This window comes from Cherax quadricarinatus, chromosome 41 (assembly GCF_038502225.1).
Source record: "Cherax quadricarinatus isolate ZL_2023a chromosome 41, ASM3850222v1, whole genome shotgun sequence".
Taxonomy (NCBI): domain Eukaryota; kingdom Metazoa; phylum Arthropoda; class Malacostraca; order Decapoda; family Parastacidae; genus Cherax; species Cherax quadricarinatus.
The window spans coordinates 32,772,475-32,797,039 of NC_091332.1; the positions used below are offsets into that span (position 1 = coordinate 32,772,475).

At 45.4% G+C, this 24,565-nt stretch overlaps 1 protein-coding gene across 1 annotated transcript in view; it reads left to right on the top strand.

Moving 5' to 3' along the window:
• LOC128695781 (zinc finger protein 271) overlaps positions 1-24,565 on the top strand; it is a 120,383-nt gene that overhangs the window by 59,699 nt on the left and 36,119 nt on the right. The window lies entirely within an intron of this gene.

Sequence of the window (24,565 nt, forward strand, 5' to 3'; positions counted from 1 at the left end):
TCCTCCCCATCCTCCCCTTTTTCCTTTCCTCCTCCTCCTCCCCACCCCTCCCTTTTGCCCTTCCTTTTTGACCTTTGGGATTTTTTCCCACGGGCACGCTAGTTCCTAGGTAGGGGAAAGGGTATCGGGGTCCATCCTATTCCATTGAGGTTCTTGGCGGTGGCGTAGTTTGCCGTGGAATCTGGATTGCCTGGGGATGCCCCAATCCCTCTCTGGTATCCCGGAGGGTGGCTTGGGTGTCTTTCGGGCGACGGGTGTATCTCTGGAAGCCACCTTTCGGATTCCGGGGGTGGTGGCCGAAGGAGGTATGCTTTGTGACGGATATCCAGCCGCCCTCTCTTTTGTCCACCGAGGTACCTCGGCAGATGTGAGGTTTCTATCCCGGATTGCTGGTTTACTGGCATGATGGGTAGTGTATGGCAAGGGTTCCATGCTGCATCTGCGCTACTTGCAGTGCTGAAGTCCTCTTGGGCACGGAGGGAGATTTTCATTCCTCCTAGGAACTATCCCTCCCCGGTCCCCCCTTTTTTTCTTTTTTATTTTTATTTTCTTTTCTTATTTCTTTTTTTCTTAAAAATAAAAAGAAAGAAGTAACCTAACCATGGAAGCCCTAGTCTATGAACCTGCTACCCCCGGGCCCCTTCTTGATACCGCACCCCGTTATGACCCCACCTCGTCTTTGGACCACTCTTCGGACACTCCTAATGCCTCTGTACCTCTTGCCGGTGCTGTTTCCTCACCCGCTTCAGGTACTGAGGTCTCGACTGACTCCTTCGATTTATCTGACCTCCGCTCTCCTTTGACTATGCCTCTACGGTGCGGCAATTTTTGAATCGCCGGCCCATTCCACGTCGGACCAACTCTGGTCCCACGCCTAAACGCCAACGACAATTGCCTGCTGATGATACTTCTCCACCTTCTCGTTCTTCTCAGAAAAGATCGAAACGTCCTGCACTCCCTTTCCACGCTCAGTTTCAGAATGCACAATGGGCTAAATTCTTCACTTTACGACCGACTTCTTCTATTGCCTATCTTTCCGACCATAGTATTGGCAAGGCACTACTATGCCATGTTGGTAAAGATATTTCTTTTCATGCTCTTAAGAGCGGTACACGCATCATCACTGTACAGAATGCTACCCAAGCTCATGATCTTTCTCTTCTTTCCCATATCGATACTGTTCCTGTCACTATTGAAAACATCATTCTCTCAATTCTTGTAGTGGTACCATCATTCTGCCCCATACCATAGTTCAACAAAATTTCTAGACATGTGGCAATGACATTCTTGAACAGCTGGAACTCCAAGATCTCCCAATCCTCAAGGTAGACACTTATGTTCTTCCTGCCTGCGGGCGGAGACGATACCCTAGCAATGTGGCTCGTTTAACTTTTGACAGCCGTGAACTCCCATCCTCAGTTTATGTAGCAGGACATCGATCACAAGTTCGAAAGGTGATCCCTACACCGCAACAGTTTAGAAATTGCTGGCGATTTGGCCATCCAGCGAAATATTGCAGATATATAGCTGAATGCCCAGTCTGTGGTGCCGATGACCATTCTAATACATCTTGCAATCGACCTCCCTCTTGCCTTAATTGTCATGAGGCTCACCCTTCGTACTCTCGCCGTTGCCAAGTCTACTTAAATGAGCGGGAAATCCGTTATCTCAAAGAGGCAGAAGGTCTCCCTTATGCCATGGCAGTTTCTCATCTCCACCTCCAAGGGAGACTACCTCATGTTTCTTATTCCCGTGTTTCAAAACATCCCCCCACTTCTGGGGTCCCATCTTCTGCAGCCTCCTCTGGGGTTACCTCTCCCATAGTCACTCCTGTATCTAATTCTTTTGCTGTCCTGGGCGCAGACGTCCCTACTTCAACGCCTCAGTCAGTTCTCACTTCCTTGTGTTCTCCCTCACAAGCCTTGGTATCGACGAGATCTCATACGACACCTCCTCCCAATCGTCCCTCTACTTCTCAGAAGTCAAAAAAAGGTCCTTTAACCCCTCCTTCCCTTCTTCCACCTCCTCATTTTACCTTCCCTGTCTCTGTACCTGGTTCTTCCCCTCTCACTGGCTCTGTTACAAGTGTAGAGGTTCACCCTCCTCCTTGTACTGTACCTTCCTCCCCTGTTCCCTCCCAAGTTTCTTCCTCTTCTGCCACCTCCCAGGTTTCTGCCTCTTCTGTCCCCTTCCATGCTTCTTCTCCAGTTCCCTCCACCCTTTTGCCTCCCCCCTACCTTGGGACAGTCCATTACAGTTCCAATCTTTACTCATCCTCCCCCTACCATCTCCAATATTGTCTCCCATACGACGTCTCTGAATTCCGAAACACTTGAAGCAATCTCTGAATATATTGCAGAGACCAAACCATCAATGGACACTGATCCACCCTCTGTTCCTTGTCTTTCCTCTCCTCCATCTGCGCAACTCCTTTCTTCGCAGCGCACTGTTCCTTCACTGCTTGAACGTTTTCCGCTGCCTCCGCATGTGGACTTTTCTAACCCCTATAGTCCGTAGGAACCCTTACCTGCGGATTTCAGGTATCTTTATCATTGCCAATCATGGCCTATGTACAGTGGAATATATGCGGCCTCAGGGGTAATCGGGGTGAGCTTCAGATGTTACTCTCCCAGTTTTCCACTGTTGGTGTTTGCTTACAGGAACCAAAATTACACTCTGCTGTTATCTATCCCATCTCAGGCTATAATTTATTGTATTCTTCAGATCCTTTTCCTGATGGGACCTTTAATGAAAGTGCCCTTCTTCTAGGCACTGATATTCCGTACCATCAGCTATTTGTTCGTACTTCGCTGCATTACACAGCAGCCCGTATCCACTTACATAGGTGGTATACGCTCTGTTCTTTATATCTCTCTCCTTCTCGGGCATTATCTATTCTGGATATTGCCTTTCTTGTTTTGTCATTACCGCCACCACTTCTGATACTTGGTGATTTTAATGCACATCATTTCCTCTGGGGAGGTCTCACTGTGATTCCCATGGCATTCAGTTAGAGGCTTTTCTTGCTACCCACCCCCTCCATGTTTTAAATACAGGTACTCACACCCATTTTGATCCTCGGATTCTCACACACTCTTGCATCAATCTTTCAGTTTGCTCTTCCTCTGCCGCATTAGACTTCACCTGGTCTGTTCTCCCAGATTTACATGACAGCGATCATTTCCCAATCATTCTTACTTCCCCTTCATATTCACCACTTCTTCGTATCCCATGCTGGCAATTTGATCAGGCAAATTGGAACCTTTACTCACAACTAACTGTTTTTAGTGAAGTTTCTTCTTCGTCCTCCATTGATGAGCTTTTACACCTCTTCTCGTCATCCATTTTAACCACAGCTTCTCATTCTATACTCCAAACTTCGGGCAGGCATTCTCAGAAATGCGTGCCTTGGTGGTCTCCTGCTTGTGCTTGTGCAGTACATTTGAAATGCGCATGGGGCAGGTACCGGTACAATAGAACCACGGAGAGACTTCTTGATTTTAAGCAGAAGCGTGCGATCACTCGCTGTGTCATTCCGTGATGCTAAACGCACTTGCTGGCGAGATTACGTCTCCACCATCACCTCTGCTTCCTCTATGAGTGCAGTCTGGAAAAAAGTACGAAAACTGAGTGGTAAATATTCTCCTGACCCGGCTCCTGTTCTGCGGGTTGCCGGTGTTGATATAGCAAACCCACTAGATGTTGCCAATGAAATTGGTAATCATCTGGTCAGTATTTCTCAGGGGCTCCATCTATGCCCCTCGTTTCTTTCCTCAAAGTCTGTCAGAGAGTTAGTACCCTTGAACTTTTCTTCTCTCAGAGAAGAACAGTATAATTTGCCCTTTACACTTCAAGAACTGGAGGCAACACTCTCAGCTTGCTGATCATTGGCAGCTGGGCCCGACGACATTCATATTCGTATGCTACAACATTTACATCAGTCAGCCCTTGCAGTCCTATTACGCCTTTTCAATCTTATTTGGTCACAAGGAGTTCTTCCACAGCCGTGGAAATCTGCCATTGTTCTCCCTTTCCGCAAACCGGGCACTACGGGACATGAAGCCTCCCACTATCGTCCCATTGCTCTTACCAGTGCAGTTTGCAAACTGATGGAACGCCTGGTAAATAGACGTTTAGTGTGGTATTTAGAGACGCACAACAGTCTCTCCACTCGTGAATATGGCTTTCGTAAGGGACATTCTACCATAGACCCCTTACTACACTTGGATACGTATGTTCGTAATGCCTTTGAGAATAACCACTCAGTTATTGCCATATTTTTTGACCTTGAGAAGGCATATGACACAACTTCTAGGTATAATATTTTGGCCCAAGCCCACTCCTTAGGCCTCCGAGGCAATCTACCATCCTTCCTTAAGAACTTTTTAACTGACAGGCATTTCCGTGTTCGGGTTAATAATGTGCTCTCCCCGGACTTTATCCAAGCTGAAGGTGTCCCCCAGGGATGTGTTCTGAGCACAACACTTTTTCTCCTTGCTATAAATGATTTGGCCTCTAGTCTTCCATCAAATATTTGGTCATCACTCTATGTTGATGACTTCGCTATTGCCTGTGCAGGCGCTGACTGTCACCTCATTACAGTTTCTCTCCAGCATGCAGTTGACCGTGTTTCCAATTGGGCCACCACACATGGGTTTAAATTTTCCAGTACCAAAACTAACCGAATTACTTTCACTAGACACTGTCATCTCCAATCATCCTTTGTATCTCTATGGCTCCCGTATCCCTGAACGTGATACAGTCAGGTTTCTGGGCCTCCTCTTTGACTGTAGGTTATCCTGAAAACCTCACATTACCTCTCTGAAGGCAACTTGTCACAGATGGCTGAACCTTCTTAAAACCCTTGCTCATCTTTCATGGCGAGCTGATCGTCGAACTCTCCTTCGCCTACATTCCACCCTCATTTTATCGAAACTTGATTATGGTGACCAGATCTATTCAGCGGCCTCTCCTGCTACTCTCTCTAGCCTTAACCCCATTCATCACCAAGAATTACGTTTATGCCTTGGTGCTTTTCGCTCTTCCGCTGTTGAGAGCCTCTATGCAGAAGCGAACGTTCCATCCTGATCCGATTGCCGTGATGCCCATTACCTTCACTACTATGTACGTTCTCATGATCTCCGCAATCCTTCCATTTATAGAATGGTCACTGATATTAGTAGACATTCTTTATTTGTTTGCCGCCCCTGTTTACTCCTTCCCTTCTCTCTTTTCCTACATTCGCTCTTGTCTTCTCTTCAGTTACCACCTTTCTATGTTCATGTAGCATCTCACTTTTCCCTACCCCCCTGGGAAGTTCCAGCTGTTCGAGTCTGTTCTTTCTCTCTCCCTTGCTCGAAAGCCCAACTGTCTACGGTCGCTTCCCGCTCTCTTTTTCTTGACTACTACTACTACTCATTCTCATTCCATTGCAGTGTACACAGATGGCTCTAAGTCCTCTGACGGCGTAGGATTCGCAGCAGTGTTTTCGGACAGCATCATATGAGGGCATTTACTATCTTCGGCTAGTATTTTTACTGCTGAATTGTATGCCATTCTTGCAGCACTTATCCGTATTGCATCTATGCCTGTATCATCATTTGTGGTTGTCTCAGACTCCCTTAGTGCTTTACAGGCTATACAAAAATTTGATACACCTCATCCCTTAGTCCTCCATATCCAACTTTGGCTACGCCGCATCTTTACCAAGCATAAAGATATTGTTTTTTGTTGGGTCCCTGGTCATATTGACGTACAGGGCAATGAACAGGCAGACACTGCTGTGCGGTCAGCAGTACATGACCTACCAGTTTCATATAGAGGTATTCCATTTACGGACTATTTTGCTGCAATAGCTACCCACCTTCACACCCATTGGCAACAACGTTGGTCTACTCTGCTCAGTAACAAACTTCATTCTATTAAACTGAGTATAGGTTACTGGCCGTCTTCTTGTCACCAGTGTTGAGGTTGGGAGACTACTCTCTCCCGTCTTCGCATTGGTCATACTCGTCTTACTCATGGATATCTCATGGAGAGGCGCCCTGCTCCTCTCTGTGAGAATTGTCAGGTTCCATTATCAGTCGGCCACATTCTGTTAGACTGCCCACTTTATCAATGAGCACGCAGAATTTACTTCCATCGTCGTCTTCGCTCCGCTGCTCCCTCTTCACCTTCCCTTCTCGTTGATGGACCCACCTTTCATCCGGACTCTCTCATTGACTTTTTGACAACAACTGACTTACTTCACAAACTCTGATACCTTCAGCCCTTTCTACCTCAATCTCTTGCTACCCTCTACCCCCGCACTATCCCCTGCCCCGCTGTAACCTACTGATCATCCCTCCCCCCTTCTACCGCCCAATACCCTCGCTTCCTTCCTTACCCTGCAACGCTGTATAGCCCTTGTGGCTTAGCGCTTCTTTTTGATTATAATAATGTGGATGGGTTGTGGTCTTCATTGTGTTCATGCTGGGTTTTCTGCTCCCTTTGAGTGACAATGACATATGAAGACTAAACAAGGCAGTGCCCTGTACATTTTTCGTGCATGGTGACTAATATACTCCTTGTTTCTGCTTACCTGAAAGCTGAGGTTGCCTGTTAAGCTACAGCACTCTAGTAAGCAACACTTAGTGGGGTTTATATAGGTCAAATGGAGGGGAGAAGGGTTTCAGTGCTGTGACTGTTTTACATGATGGTAGGATTGCTGGTGTCTTTTTTGTCTCATAACCATGCAAGATTTCAGGTACGTCTTGCTACTTCTACTTACACTTCGGTCACACCACACATGCATGTACAACATATATATACACACCTTCATCAAAGACACTGCAAGACTCCAAGCAGACATCAACCAAATCTGCGAATGGGACACTCAAAACAATATGAAGTTCACTGAAGAGAAATTTCAACCAAGATATGGGAAACTCGAGGAATTTGAAAATGTATCAGGGTATATGACAAATTCTAACCATACAATAGAGTAAAAAAGTAATGTGAAGGACCTGGGAGTGATAATGTCAGAGGATCTCACCTTCAAAGACCACAACAATGTTTCTACATCATCTGCTAGGAAAATAATAAGATGGATAATGAGAACCTTCAAAAATAGGGACGCCTAGCCCATGATGATTCTCTTCAAATCGCTTGTGCTCTCTAGGCTGGGATACTGCTGTACACTAATGGTCCCCTTCAAGGCTGGTGACATTGCAGACCTGGAGAGTGTACAAAGAACTTTCATGGCACACATAAGTGTGATAAGGCACCTAAATTACTGGGAATAGTTGAATGTCGTTGATCTGTATTCCCTGGAATGCAGGCAAGAGAGATGCACGATAATATATGCTTGGAAGGTCCTAGAGGGATTGGTACCAAACCTGCACACAAAAATCACTCCATATAAAAGCAAAAGACTCAGTAGGAGATGCAACATTCCTCCGATGAAAAGAAGGGGCGCCACAAGTACATTGAGAGACAACACAATAAGTGTCCGGGGCCCAAGACAGTTCAACTGCCTCCCAGCATACATTAGGGGGATTATCAACTGACCCCTGACTGTCTTTAAGAAGGCACTGGACAGGCACCTAAAGTCAATACCTGACCAACCGGGGACTGTGGTTCGTATGTCAGCTTGCTGTGGCCAGCAGTAACAGCCTGGTTGATCAGATCCTGATCCACCATGAGGCCTGGTCTCAGACCAAGCCGTGGGGGCGTTGACCCCCAAAACCCTCTCCAGGTAAACCCTGGGTAACCACTCTGGGTTTTCTTCTATATCTGACTAGTTCTTGTTCTTGTTTATTTCCTCTCATCTCCATGGGGAAGTGGAACAGAATTCTTGCTCCATAAGTCATGCATGTCATAAGAGCCGATTAACATGCCGGAAGCAAAGGGCTAGTAACCCCTTCTCCTGTATACATTAATAAAGTTAAAAAGAGAAACTTTTGTTTTTCTTTTTTGGGCCACCTTGCCTCAGTGGGATATGGCAGTGTGACTTTGTAAACGGTTCAAGCCAGACTGAAACATTGTCATAAGCTACTCTCTCCTATGAGCAGGTTATTTGTGTATTCTAGTCATGATATTTTGCCTTTATTTATCTACTATATCATTCGTAGAATTCAGCAATTCTGTGCAACAAAGAGTATCATGTAGAGTGCTACACCTCCCTGCGCTTGCTTATTTCAAATCTTACATTACTAATAGGTATCAGTACGTCACCATTAAAGACACAGCATCAGCAACACGGCCACTTGATACTGGAGTTCCGCAGGGAAGTGTCCTTGGTCCCCTGCTCTTCCTCATATACATCAATGACCTTCCAAACGTATCCCAACACCTGAAACCCATTCTCTTTGCTGATGACACGACTTATGTCATCTCTCACCCTAATCTTGCCACCCTCAACACCATTGTGAATGAGGAGCTGATTAAAATATCGACTTGGATGACAGCCAATAAACTTACGCTTAACACTGACAAAACCTACTATATTATGTTTGGTAGCAGAGCAGGAGATGCACAAATTAACATTAAGATTGACAACACTCTAATTACCAGAAATAATGGGGGAAAATTCCTAGGCTTATACCTTGACAACAACCTGAATTTCAGCACCCATATCCAGCATATAACCAAAAAAGTATCCAAAACGGTTGGGATCCTCTCCAAGATACGATACTACGTGCCGCAAAATGCCCTTCTCACACTATACCACTCACTTATTTATCCATACCTCACCTATGCTATTTGTGCTTGGGGATCAACTGCAGCAACACACCTAAAGCCAATAATAACCCAACAAAAAGCTGCAGTAAGAATAATCACTAAATCCCATCCCTGGCAACACACCCCTCCACTCTTCATAGATCTAAACTTACTCCCAGTTCAGTACATCCACACTTACTACTGTGCAATCTACATCTACAGGGGCTTAAACTCTAACATCAACCTTGATCTAAAACGCTTTCTTGATAGTTGTGACAGAACTCACAGGCATAACACCAGACACAAACATCTCTACGACATTCCCCGTGTCCGACTAAACCTTTACAAAAATTCAATGTATGTCAAAGGCCCTAAAATCTGGAATACCCTACCTGAGAACTCTAGAACTGCAGACACATTCATCACCTTCAAAACTACCATTAGAAAACATCTTATCTCCCTGATACACCCCGTCAACTAACTACACGAATACCACCTGGTGGTTCACACTTACACTCACTCACTCATTTGACCATAAACAGAAATATTAATCTCAATCTTAAAATAATGAATCCTGTGATACTCCAACACTGAAACTATGTACTGTGCCAAAACAAAAGCATTCACATTGCTAAACTTGCAAACTAGTATTTAGTCACTTAGCCATAATACCAACTTACCTCATAATTTGTAATATTTTACAATTAAGAATAAAACTAAGTATGCCCGAAATGCCTAGCCATGCTAAGCGTTCTAGTGGTACACTCTGTAATCACAATTTTACTACATGTAAACCTCACAATAACCAAATTTCTGTAAACTCAGCATTGTAATCCTTATAGAGAATAAACTTTGAATTTGAATTTGTGACCTATGGTGTGCCGTGGCCTGGTGGCTAAAGCTCTTGCTTCACACGGCGATGTTAGAGACATTGGGTGTGTTTCTTTACACCTGTTGTCTATGTTCACCCATCAGTAAAATGGGTGCCTGAGAGTTAGTAGACTGGTATGGGTCGCATCCTGGGACAAAACTGATCTAATTTGCCCAAAATGCTCTGCATAATAAGCGGCTTTCTGCATAGTAGTATGTCATTGATGTCAGCTAGGACTATACCTTGTATATGTACTTGTAGAAATAGATATTATTATTATTAATTAGTAATATTTTTATTGATATTAATGATATTATTATTGATACATGTTATAGTTTTCTGTCTTGCCTCTCCGTCCAAAACATCCATTGTGTGTGTTTCTGCAGATGATCTAAACATTGTGTGTGTTTCTGCAGATGCTCTAAACATTGTGTGTGTTTCTGCAGATGCTCTAAACATTGTGTGTGTTTCTGCAGATGCTCTAAACATTGCTTTCACTTCAGAGAGGAGCTAAGCTCAGACATTGTTCTTGTTTGTATAAAGGACCTGTGGTTGCCTTGGTCAAACAATGTACTAGCCATGGTTCTGTGATGCCTGCTCACTAACCTGAGAAGCATTACTGGTAATACCATGTGGGGCTGCAGGACAAGTATTGACAATGCTGCTGGGAGGCCCACTGCTCTACAGTGCACAGTGAAGAAGCTGCTGTGATCTCACTTCCTACAGTGTTGAGCTCAAGGCTTGGGGCTGGTGTGCTTTCTGCTGTCACAGTTACAAGAACTTCAGCCTGCTTATTATGGGTGTCTTGGAGTTAGTGCATAATTAAAAGTTGTGGTCACCTCTACACCTGGAGTATACCTGGAGAGGGTGTGGGAATCAATACCCCCACAGCAAAGGACCCCAATGGAAATAAGTCACTCTGACTTTTTTGGGTTATCCTAGGTTCTCTACACATATGCTGCTATGTATGATAATTCTATGTAACTGTGTTTGTGTATACCTGAATAAACTTACTTACTAGCCCTGTCTGTGACCAGGCCTCCCGGTGAATTGACCTGATCAATAAGGCTGTTGTTGCTGATTTCATGCAAACCGATGTACAAACCACACCCCAGCTGATCAGCTACTGACTAGGTGCCTGTCCAGTGCCTTCTTAAAGAGAGCCAGGGGTCTATTTGTAATCCCACTTACATATGCTGGGAGGCAGTGAAACAGTCTTGGGCCCCTGACACTTACTGTGTTGTCTCTTAGCTTTTTACTAGAAAGATGTTGCATCTGCTGCCCAGCCTTTTGCTTTGATAAGGAGTGATTTTCGTGTGCAAATTTGGTAATAGTCCTTGGATTTTCCAAGTATATATTATCATGCATCTTTCTCACTTGCTTTCCAGGGAATACATATATTAAGTGACTTCAACCATTCCCAGTAATTTAGGGGCTTTATCACACTTACGCGTGCCTTGGGTATTTCATATATTTCAGGTTGCATCCACCTCTAGGATGGTTATGCAGTCACTTATGTATCTCAACTCCTGATCCCATTGTTGTGGACGGTTAGTGTGGTGTATGCAATACACACTGAGGTTCGATTGGCTCTTGACAGGAGGAATCTAGGTAAACATGGTTTCGGCTTACCCATCCTCTTAGTTTTATTACCCTGGTCAATGACTGGGTACATGCCCGTAAGTATGGCAGTGTCAGCATATGTCTTACTGACAGTTGGCATCTTTATGGGTGTCTTATGCGATGATTTATCAGGTGGGGGCTTGACCTCAAAGTATTAGTTTGCATGCAAGACACTAACCCTTCCTCCACCATGCCAGGGATCAAGCTCTGCATTGAAATGGCTGTGTATTCATCCCTTCCTCCAGGTGGCTAGAGATCCATTCCTGCCTCCACCTGGCCAGGGATCTAGCCCTACTTCCAGTTAGCCAAGTATTCAGCCCTGCCTCCATCTGGCCAGAGATCCATTTATGCCTCCAGCTGAACATGGATGCAGCTCTGCCTCTAACTGGCCAGAAATCATTCCCTGATTTCAGTTGGTTATAGATTCTACTTTACAGCTGGCCAGGGATGCTGTCCTGCCTCCAGCTGGCCAGGAATCCAGTCCTGCCTTTAGATGACCAGGGATCTGGCTCTAACATAAGTTGGCCAGGGATCCAGCCCTGCTTCCATGTGGTTGAGAATCCAGCCCTCTCTCGTGCTGGCCAGCCATTCAGCCGTACCTCCAGATGGCCAGAAATCTCACCTTGACTCCAGTTGGCCAGATGTATGACCCTTGTGGGTTTAGTGCTATGTTTGATTGTAATACAGCTGGCCAAAGATCATTCACTGCCTCCAGCTGGCCAGGAATCCAGTCCCACTTCCAGCAGGTTACATATCCAATCTTTCCTCCAACTGGGCAAAGATTCAGCCATGTCCTCAGCTGGCCAGGTATCAAGCTCTGCCTGCAGATGTCAAGGGATCCAACCCTGCCTCCAACAGGCCAACAATCCAACCCTGCCTCCAGTTGGCCAGAGATCCAACCATGCTTTCTGCTTGCCAGGTATCTAACCCTGCCTCCAACTGACCACCTCTTCAAGGGGGGCTCCTTGTTGTGGTGAAGAGGCTTTTGGTCTGAGGAATTAGACCTGTCGGTCTCCTTCCTCAGACCGAACCTAATTATCCCCCAATCCCCCCTTCCCTATCCCATCCTCCCCATCCTTCCCTTTTTCCTTTCCTCCTCCTCCTTCCCCACCCCTCCCTTTTGCCCTTCCTTTTGGCCTTTGGGATTTTTTCCCACAGGCACGCTAGTTCCTAGGTAGGGGAAAGGGTACCGGGGTCTATCCCATTCCGTTGAGGTTCTTGGCGGTGGCGTAGTTTGCCGTGGAATCTGGATTGCCTAGGGATGTCCCGATCCCTCTCCGGTATCCGGAGGGTGGCTTTGGGTGTCTCTCGGGCGACGGGTGTATCTCTGGAAGCCACCTTTTGGATTCTGGGGGTGGTGGCCGAAGGAGGTATGCTTTGTGGCGGATATCCGGCCACCCTCTCTTTTGTCCACTGAGGTAGTTCGGCAGATGTGAGGTTGCTATCCCGGATTGCTAGTTTACTGGCATGATGGGTAGGGTATGGCATGGGTTCCATGCTGCATCTGCACTACTTGCGGTGCTGAGGTCCTCTTGGGTGCGGAGGGAGATTTCTGGCCCTTTCATTCCTCCTAGGAACTATCCCTCCCCGGTCCCCCCTTTTTTTATTCTTTTTTTATTTTTATTTTCTTTTCTTCTTTCTTTTTTTTTCTTAAAAACAAAAAGAAAGAAGTAACCTAACCATGGCAGCCGTAGTCCATGAACCTGCTACCCCTGGGCCCCTTCTTGATACCACACCCCGTTCTGACCCCGCCTCATCTTTGGACCACTCTTCGGACACTCCTCATGCCTCTGTACCTCTTGCCAGTGCTGTTTCCTCACCCGCTTCAGGTACTGAGGTCTCGACTGACTCCTTCGATTTATCTGACCGCTCTCCTTTGACTATGCTTCCGGCCTCTACAGTGCGGCAATTATCGAATCGCTGGCCCGCTTCACGTCGGACCAACTCTGGTCCCACGCCTAAACGCCAACGACAATTACCTGCTGATGATACTTCTCCACCTTCTCGTTCTTCTCAGAAAAGATAGACACGTCCTGCGCTCCCTTTCCATGCTCAGTTTCAGAATGCACAATGGACTAAATTCTTCACTTTACAACCAACTTCCTCTACTGCCTATCTTTCCGACCACAGTATTGGCAAGGCACTCCTACGCCATGTTGGTAAAGATATTTTTTTTTCATGCTCTTAAGAGCGGTACGCGCATTATCACTGTACAGAATGCTACCCAAGCTCATGATCTTTCTCTTCTTTCCCATATCGATACTGTTCCTGTCACTATTGAAAAACATCATTCCCTCAATTCTTGTAGTGGTACCGTCATTCTGCCCCATACCATAGTTCAACAAAATTTCCGGACATGTGGTAATGACATTCTTGAACAGCTGGAACTCCAAGATCTCCCAATCCTCAAGGTAGACACTTATGTTCTTCCTGCCCACGGGCGGAGATGATACCCTAGCAATGTGGCTCATTTAACTTTTGACAGCCGTGAACTCCCATCCTCAGTTTATGTAGCAGGACATCGGTTACAAGTTCGAAAGGTGATCCCTACACTGCAACAGTGTAGAAATTGCTGGCGATTTGGCCATCCAGCGAAATATTGCAGATCTATAGCTAAATGCCCAGTCTGTGGTGCCGATGACCATTCTAATACGTCTTGCAATCGACTCCCTCTTGCCTTAATTGTCATTAGGCTCACCCTTCGTACTCTCGCCGTTGCCAAGTCTACTTAAATGAGCAGGAAATCCATTACCTCAAAGAGGCAGAAGGTCTCCCTTGTGCCATGGCAGTTTCTCATCTCAGCCTCCAAGGGAGACTACCTCGTGTTTCTTATTCCTGTGTTTCAAAACGTCCCCCCACTTCTGGGGTCCCATCTTCTGCAGCCTCCTCTGTGGTTACCTCTCCCATAGTCACTCCTGTATCTATTTCTTTTGCTGTCCTAGGCTCAGACGTCCCTACTTCAACGCCTCAGTCTATTCTCGCTTCTTTGTGTTCTCCCTCACAAGCCTCAGTATCGACGAGATCTCGTACAACACCACCTCCCAATCATCCCTCTACTTCTCAGAAGACAAAAAAAGGTCCTTTAACCCCTCTTTCCCTTCTTCCACCTCCTCATTTTACCTTCCCTGTCTCTGTACCTGGTTCTTCCCCTCTCACTGGCTCTGTTACAAGTGTAGAGGGTCACCCTCCTCCTCGTACTGTACCTTCCTCCCCTGTTCACTCCCAAGTTTCTTCCTCTTCTGCCACCTCCCAGGTTTCTTCCTCTTCTGTCCCCTTCCATGCTTCTTCTCCAGTTCCCTCCACCCTTTCGCCCCCCCACCTTGGTACAGTCCATTACAGTTCCAATCTTTACTCATCCTCCCCTACCATCTCCAATATTGTCTCCCATACGACGTCTCTGAATTCCAAAACACTTGAAGCAATCTCTGAATATATTGCAGAGACCAAACCATCAGTGGACACTGATCCACCCTCTGTTCCTTCTCTCTCCTCTTCTCCATCTGCGCAACTCCTTTCTCCACAGCGTACCGTTCCTTCGCTGCTTGAACGTTTTCCGCTGCCTCCGCATGTGGAATTTTCTAACCCCTCTAGTCCATAGGAACCCTTACCTGTGGATTTCAGGCATCTTTATCATTGCCAATCATGGCCTATTTACAGTGGAATATACGCGGCCTCAGGGGTAATTGGGGTGAGCTTCAGTTGTTACTCTCCCAGTTTTTTCCTGTTTGTGTTTGCTTACTGGAACCAAAATTACACTCTGCTGTTATCTATCCCATCTCAGGCTATAATTTATTGTATTCTTCAGATCTTTTTTCTGATTGGACCTTTAATGAAAGTGCCCTTCTTCTACGCACTGATATTCCGTACCATCAGCTATTTGTTCGTACTTCGCTGCATTACACAGCAGCCCGTATCCACTTGCACAAGTGGTATACGCTCTGTTCTTGATATCTCTCCTTCTCGGGCATTATCTATTCTGGATATTGCCTTTCTTGTTTCATCATTACCGCCACCGTTTCTCCCACTTGGCGATTTTAATGCCCATCATTTCCTCTGGGGGGGATCTCACTGTGATTCCCATGGCATTCAGTTAGAGGCTTTTCTTGCTACCCACCCCCTCCATGTTTTAAATACAGGTACTCACACCCATTTTGATCCTCGAACTCACACTCTCTCGCATCGATCTCTCAGTCTGCTCTTCCTCCACCGCATTAGACTTCACCTGGTCTGTTCTCCCGGATTTACGTGACAACGATCATTTCCCAATCATTCTTACTTCCCCTTCATATTCACCACCTCTTCGTATCCCATGCTGGCAATTTGATCAGGCAAATTGGAACCTTTACTCACAACTAACTGTTTTTAGTGTGGTTCCTTCTTCGTCCTCCATTGATGAGCTTTTACACCTCTTTTCGTCCTCCATTTTAACCGCAGCTTTTCATTCTATACCCCAAACTTCGGGCAGGCATTCTCAGACATGTGTGCCTTGGTGGTCTCCTGCTTGTGCTCGTGCAGTACGTTTGAAACACGCTGCATGGGGCAGGTACTGGTACAATAGAACCACGGAGAGACTTCTTGATTTTAAGCAGAAGCGTGCGATCGCTCGTCGTATCATCCGTGATGCTAAATGCGCTTGCTGGCGAGATTATGTCTCCTCCATCACCTCTGCTTCCTCTATGAGTGCAGTCTGGAAAAAAGTACGAAAACTGAGTGGTAAATATTCTCCTGACCCGGCTCCTGTTCTGCGGGTTGCCGGTGTTGATATAGCAAACCCACTGGATGTTGCCAATGAAATTGGCAATCATCTGGTCCGTATTTCTCAGGGGCTCCATCTATGCCCCTCGTTTCTTTCCTCAAAGTCTGCCAGAGAGTTAGCACCCTTGGACTTTTCTTCTCTCAGAGAAGAACAGTATAATGTGCCTTTTACACTTCAAGAACTGGAGGCGTACTCTCAGCTTGCCGATCATCGGCAGCTGGGCCTGACGACATTCATATTCATATGCTACAACATTTACATCAGTCAGCCCTTGCAGTCCTATTACGCCTTTTCAATCTTATTTGGTCACAAGGAGTTCTTCCACAGCTGTGGAAATCTGCTATTGTTCTCCCTTTCCGCAAACCAGGCACTACGGGACATGAAGCCTCCGACTATAGTCCCATTGCTGTTACCAGTGCAGTTTGCAAAGTGATGGAACTCCTGGTAAATAGACGTTTAGTGTGGTATTTAGAGACACACAACAGTCTCTCCACTTGTCAATATGGCTTTCGTAAGGGACGTTCTACCATAGACCCCTTACTACGCTTGGATACCTATGTTCGTAATGCCTTTGTAAATAACCACTCAGTTATTGCCATATTTTTTGACCTTGAGAAGGCATATGACACAACTTGGGGGTATAATATTTTGGCCCAAGCCCACTCCTTAGGCCTCTGAGGCAATCTACCATCCTTCCTTAAGAACTTTTTAACTGACAGGCATTTCCGTGTTTGGGTTAATAATGTACTCTTCCAGGACTTTATCCAAGCTGAAGGTGTCCCCCAGGGATGTGTTCTGAGCACAACACTTTTTCTCCTTGCTATAAATGATTTGGCCTCTAGTCTTCCATCAAATATTTGGTCATCACTCTATGTTGATGACTTCACTATTGCCTGTGCAGGCGCTGACTGTCACCTCATTACAGTTTCTCTCCAGCATGCAGTCGACCGTGTTTCCAATTGGGCCACCACACATGGGTTTAAATTTTCCAGCACCAAAACTCATCAAATTACTTTCACTAGACGCTCTGTCATCTCCGATCATCCTTTGTGCCTCTATGGCTCCTGTATCCCTGAACGTGATACAGTCAGGTTTCTGGGCCTCCTCTTTGACTGTAGGTTATCCTGGAAACCTCACATTACCTCTCTGAAGGCAACTTGTCACATCCGGCTGAACATTCTTAAAACCCTTTCTCATCTTTCATGGGGAGCTGATTGTCAAACTCTCCTTCGCGTACATTCCACCCTCATTTTATCGAAACTTGATTATGGTGACCAGATCTATTCAGCAGCCTCTCCTGCTACTCTCTCTAGCCTTAACCCCATTCATCACCAAGGATTACGTTTATGCCTTGGTGCTTTTCGCTCTTCCCCTGTTGAGAGCCTCTATGCAGAAGCGAACATTCCATCCTTATCCGATCGCCATGATGCCCATTGCCTTCGCTACTATGTACGCTCTCATGATCTCCGCAATCCTTCCATTCATAGAATGGTCACTGATATTAGTAGACATTATTTGTTCGCCACCCCTGTTTACTCCGTCCCTTCTCTCTTCACCTTCATTCGCTTTTGTCTTCTCTTCAATTACCACCTTTCTATGTTCATGTAGCATCTCACTTTTCCCTACCCCCCTGAGAAGTTCCAGCTGTTTGAGTCTGTTCTTTCTCTCTCCCTTGCTCGAAAGCACAACTGTCTATGGTCGCTTCCCACTCTTTTTCTTGACCACTTCCACTCTCATTCTCATGCCACTGCTGTGTACACAGATGGCTCTAAGTCTTCTGACAGCGTAGGATTCGCAGCAGTGTTTCCGGACAGTGTCATACCTGGAGTTTACCTGGAGAGAGTTCCGGGGGTCAACGCCCCCGCGGCCCGGTCTGTGACCAGGCCTCCTGGTGGATCAGCGCCTGATCAACCAGGCTGTTGCTGCTGGCTGCACGCAAACCAACGTACGAGCCACAGCCTGGCTGATCAGGAACTGACTTTAGGTGCTTGTCCAGTGCCAGCTTGAAGACTGCCAGGGGTCTGTTGGTAATCCCCCTTATGTGTGCTGGGAGGCAGTTGAACAGTCTCGGGCCCCTGACACTTATTGTATGGTCTCTTAACGTGCTAGTGACACCCCTGCTTTTCATTGGGGGGATGGTGCATCGTCTGCCAAGTCTTTTGCTTTCGTAGTGAGTGATTTTCGTGTGCAAGTTCGGTACTAGTCCATCTAGGATTTTCCAGGTGTATATAATCATGTATCTCTCCCTCCTGCATTCCAGGGAATACAGGTTTAGGAACCTCAAGCGCTCCCAGTAATTGAGGTGTTTTATCTCCGTTATGCGCGCCGTGAAAGTTCTCTGTACATTTTCTAGGTCGGCAATTTCACCTGCCTTGAAAGGTGCTGTTAGTGTGCAGCAATATTCCAGCCTAGATAGAACAAGTGACTTGAAGAGTGTCATCATCGGCTTGGCCTCCCTAGTTTTGAAGGTTCTCATTATCCATCCTGTCATTTTTCTAGCAGATGCGATTGATACAATGTTATGGTCCTTGAAGGTGAGATCCTCCGACATAATCACTCCCAGGTCTTTGACGTAGGTGTTTTGCTCTATTTTGTGGTCAGAATTTGTTTTGTACTCTGATGAAGATTTAATTTCCTCATGTTTACCATATCTGAGTAATTGAAATTTCTCATCGTTGAACTTCATATTGTTTTCTGCAGCCCACTGAAAGATTTGGTTGATGTCTGCCTGGAGCCTGGCAGTGTCTGCAATGGAAGACACTGTCATGCAGATTCGGGTGTCATCTGCAAAGGAAGACACGGTACTGTGGCTGACATCCTTGTCTATGTTGGATATGAGGATGAGGAACAAGATGGGAGCGAGTACTGTGCCTTGTGGAACAGAGCTTTTCACCGTAGCTGCCTCGGACTTTACTCTGTTGACGACTACTCTCTGTGTTCTGTTAGTGAGGAAATTATAGATCCATCGACCGACTTTTCCTGTTATTCCTTTAGCATGCATTTTGTGCGCTATTACGCCATGGTCACACTTGTCGAAGGCTTTTGCAAAGTCTGTATATATTACATCTGCATTCTTTTTGTCTTCTAGTGCATTTAGGACCTTGTCGTAGTGATCCAATAGTTGAGACAGACAGGAGCGACCTGTTCTAAACCCATGTTGCCCTGGGTTGTGTAACTGATGGGTTTCTAGATGGGTGGTGATCTTGCTTCTTAGGACCCTTTCAAAGATTTTTATGATATGGGATGTTAGTGCTATTGGTCTGTAGTTCTTTGCTGTTGCTTTACTGCCCCCTTTGTGGAGTGGGGCTATGTCTGTTGTTTTTAGTAACTGTGGGACGACCCCCATGTCCATGCTCCCTCTCCATAGGATGGAAAAGGCTCGTGATAGGGGCTTCTTGCAGTTCTTGATGAACACAGAGTTCCATGAGTCTGGCCCTGGGGCAGAGTGCATGGGCATGTCATTTATCGCCTGTTCGAAGTCATTTGGCGTCAGGATAACATCGGATAGGCTTGTGTTAATCAAATTTTGTGGCTCTCTCATAAAAAATTCATTTTGATCTTCGACTCTCAGTCTGGTTAGCGGCTTGCTAAAAACTGAGTCATATTGGGACTTGAGTAGCTCACTCATTTCCTTGCTGTCATCTGTGTAGGACCCATCTTGTTTAAGTAGGGGCCCAATACTGGACGTTGTTCTCGATTTTGATTTGGCATAGGAGAAGAAATACTTTGGGTTTCTTTCGATTTCATTTATGGCTTTTAGTTCTTCCCGCGATTCCTGACTCCTAAAGGATTCTTTTAGCTTAAGTTCGATGCTTGCTATTTCTCTGACCAGTGTCTCCCTATGCATTTCAGATATATTGACCTCTTTTAGCCGCTCTGTTATTCTTTTCCGTCGCCTGTAAAGGGAGCGCCTGTCTCTTTCTATTTTACATCTACTCCTCCTTTTTCTTAGAGGAATAAGCCTTGTGCATACATCGAGTGCCACCGAGTTAATCTGTTCTAGGCATAAGTTGGGGTCTGTGTTGCTTAGTATATCTTCCCAGCTTATATCGGTTAGGACTTGGTTTACTTGGTCCCACTTTATGTTTTTGTTATTGAAGTTGAATTTGGTGAATGCTCCCTCGTGACTAGTCTCATTTTGTCGGTCTGGGGCTCCACGCATACATGTCTGAACCCCAATTATGTTGTTATCTGAGTATATTGTTTTTGATATGGTGATATTTCTTATCAGATCATCATTGTTAGTGAAGATGAGGTCTAGTGTATTCTCCAGTCTAGTAGGCTCTATTATTTGCTGGTTTAAATTGAATTTTGTGCAGAGATTTAAAAGCTCGTGTGAGTGTGAGCTTTCATCAGAGCTGCATCCTGGTGTTATTACTGCAACAATGTTATTTGCTACATTCCTCCATTTTAGGTGCCTTAAGTTGAAGTCCCCCAGGAGCAAGATGTTGGGTGCAGGAGCTGGAAGATTTTCCAGACATTGGTCAATTTTTAACAGCTGTTCCTGGAATTGCTGGGATGTTGCATCCGGAGGCTTGTAGACTACCACAATGACTAGGTTTTGGTTCTCGACCTTTACTGCTAAAACTTCCACTACATCATTTGAGGCATTAAGCAGTTCTGTGCAAACAAGTGACTCTGCAATGTATAGGCCAACCTCCCCCCCCCCCCTTTGCCTGTTCACTCTGTCACATCTGTATAGGTTGTAACCTGGGATCCATATTTCGTTGTCCAAGTGATCCTTTATGTGGGTCTCAGTGAAAGCCGCGAACATTGCCTTTGCCTCTGCAAGCAGTCCACGGATGAAAGGTATTTTGTTGTTTGTTGCTGGCTTTAGACCCTGTATATTTGCAAAGAAGAATGTTATCGGACTGGTGGTATTGTTGGTACTGGGGGGGGGGGATTTTTTTCCGGCATTAGTATCTGTATCTGTTGGTTTGGAGTGGAGGCCATCGACTGTGGTTCCACTCCAGGAATGACTGGATTTGGTGTACGATTTCTGCCATTTCCTGCCAGTTTTTTTTCCTTCCTGGCACTAAAAAACCTCTCCCTCTTGAGTGGCTGTGGCTACCCAGGTTTTCCCATGGCCTGGATGTTTTGTATCTTTTTGCCCCCTTTAGATGGTATGCCTGGCAATTTAAGTTATAGCACAGTCTTTCCTGTACTGAAGAGGTACACAGTTCAGGGTGAAAAAGCTTACAGGAAGGGAGTTTGCATTTTCCTGTTGTCATATGTGCATGGCATTTTCTAGGGTGGTCATAGTTGCACGTCCCATTTGTTTTTCCAGATTTCCCATGCCAGCAGATACCAAGTGCATAGTATGTGCACAGGCTTGGTTTCCGCTTGCCTTGGGTTTCTGTGACTGTATTCCCTGTTGGTGCATGTTTCCCTGTCTTACTTCTATCCTCCCTAGCACCAACAATGGAGCTCCCACCAGTTGTTTTTGGTAATATATCCTCACTATTGCTATTGGAGTCCTCTTGTTTGCTATTTCCTGCAGTATTTCTAGTTTGCAATATTGGTTTTATCTTATCTTTGACTACACTTGTTTCCCCACTACGGCTCCTGTCCCCTATGAGGTTATTTATCTGTATTCCTTCCTGCGTATAATTCCCGACTACCTGGACAAAATCTCCAGCTTCACCATTACTGTCTCCCAGGACAGCATCTCCAGCTTCACCATTTCTGTCTCCCAGGACAGCACCTCCAGCTTCACCATTACTGTCTCCCAGGACAGCACCTCCAGCTTCACCATTACTGTCTCCCAGGACAGCACTATCAGCCCCTCATTTACTGACTACCAGGACATCACCTCCAGCCTTACAGTTTGTGACTACATTCAAATTCAAATTCAAATTCAAAGTTTATTCTCTATAAGGATTACAATGCTGAGTTTACAGAAATTTGGTTATTGTTTGGTTTACATGTAATAAAATTGTGATTACAGAGTGTACCACTAGAACGCTTAGCATGGCTAGGCATTTCGGGCATACTTAGTTTTATTCTTAATTGTAAAATATTACAAATTATGAGGTAAGTTGGTATTATGGCTAAGTGACTAAATACTAGTTTGTGAGTTTAGCAATGTGAATGCTTTTGTTTTGGCACAGTATATAGTTTCAGTATTGGAGTATCACAGTTTCAAGGGCAGTACCATTCAGCCCAGACTTTTTATGTTCCCATCTGTTGTAGAAAGCTTCCAGGTTTTCTATGAAAGCAGCTTTGATGTTGTCCTCTTTTAATACCCTTGTGATTTTAGTCCACAGATTTTCCTCATTTGGGCATACCCAAAAACACTTCTCTGTTTTAATACTGCTTGTAGCTAGTTCTTGGATATCTGCACAAGGGGCGTGACATCAATTTCCACTAAAATGACAATTTATCCATGTGGAAGCCCGTTTGTTTGACTGACCACAGTCTACACACAGCTTCATAATGATTTGAATGGTTGATTTACTGCAATTCTACTAGCAACCTCTTGAATATTCTATTAATAACCTTAAATGAAGCTCTAGCTATTTGTATTTCTGTTTCTAATTGTTTTTGTATATTGGACAGCTTACCGTCACGTTCCTGATTTTTAATGTTTGTGTTTATAAGGGCGCCTACAACCCTATCCGTTTACAGTCTGCTTTATTGTCCATCGAAACCGTTTGAAAACAGTCAAGGGTTCAGACCATCAAGGGTTCGGACCAGTCAAGGGTTCGGACCAGTCAAGGGTTCGGACCAGTCAAGGGTTCGGACCAGTCGATCTGATCTGATCAGTGGGTCACTTATTTAAAACATACTGGTCGGTGATTTGAGCTAACACATGAAGGATCTACTGGAAATTATCTACCCGAGTAATATGTGATTTGACTGATACAAAAGTATAACTTGCGTGTTGAAGAAATCGATGACTGCTGGCAACTCCTGCAGTGACGAACGGTCGACCTCAACCCTTGTTTATCAATCGCTGTATCTAGCTTTTCTATTTTTTTTTTCCGTCTCCACCACAATAAATGCTATATTATCACTATAGTTGACTGGTGGAAATTTTGGAGGAAAGACGCTTTTTCTGTCGTAATAATTGCTTCTCGTAGTGTATATTGCGACCGCTGGTAACTACAGGTTATATGAAATTCACAGTATACGTCTGGTATTTCAAGAAAAAAGAAACTAATGAAAGTCACTCCACTCCACTAAGTACCATTATAATACTGGTTAGTTGCTACTACAACACTGTATTCTGCTCTTCACTGGTATCACTAGATTATATGCGAGTACACTAGCAAGCCAGGAAGATTATTAAAAACAGCTGACCTGTGGTAAGTTTCTGGCGACTTCTGGCACCTGCCTCTATAGGCTTATCACTTCATTTTCAAATTCACCTGTTTTCAAATGACAGTTTAGCCTTTATCATCAATATACTAGGGAGCCACTGTAGTATACACTATACACTATGTATACTCAGTGTTATCAGGGAGACTTTCTTTCCTCTGGCACGAAAAGTTCAATTATTATTATTTTTTCCACACAGGACACAGGCAATGATTCCCCTCTGGCAGTAAACTCTGCTAGGTAGTGCACACTATCTTCGGCTAGTATTTTTACTGCTGAATTATATGCCATTCTTGCAGCACTTATCCATATTGCATCTATGCCTGTGTCATCATTTGTGGTTGTCTCAGACTCCCTTAGTGCTTTACAGGCTATACAGAAATTTAATACACCTCACCCCTTAGTCCTCCGTATCCAACTTTGGCTACGCCGCATCTTTTCCAAGCATAAAGATATTGTTTTTTGTTGGGTCCCTGGTCATGTTGACATACAGGCCAATGAACAGGCAGACACTGCTGCACGGTCAGCAATACATGACCTACCAGTTTCATATAGAGGTATTCCATTTACGGACTATTTTGCTGCAATAGCTACCCACCTTCACACCCGTTGGCAACAACGTTGGTCTACTATGCTCGGTAACAAACTTCAATCTATTAAACCGAGTATAGGTTACTGGCTGTCTTCTTGTCACCAGTGTCGAGGTTGGGAGATTACTCTCTCCCGTCTTTGCATTGGCCATACTCGTCTTACTCATGGATATCTCATGGAGAGGTGCCCTGCTCCTCTCTGTGAGAATTGCCAGGCTCCATTATCAGTCAGCCACATTCTGTTGGACTGCCCACTTTATCAACAAGCACGCAGAATTTACCTCCGTCGTCATCTTCGCTCTGCTGCTGCTCTCTTTACCTTCCTTTCTCGCTGATGGACCCACCTTTCATCCGGACTCTCTCATTGACTTTTTGACAACTGACTTCACAAACTCTGATGCCTCCAGCCCTTTCTACCTCAATCTCTTGCTACCCTCTACCCCCGCACTATCCCCTGCCCCACTGCTTTCTGTAACCTACTGATCATCCCTCCCCCCTTCTGCCGCCCAATACCCTCGCTTCCTTTCCTACCCTGCAGCGCTGTATAGCCCTTGTGGCTTAGCACTTCTTTTTTATTATAATAATCCCAACTGACCAGGGACCTGGCCACCTTAAGATGATCAGGGATCCTGCCCTGCCTCCAGATATCCAGAGATCAACCCTGCTTCCAGCTGGCTGGGCATCCATGCTTGCCTCCAGCAGGCC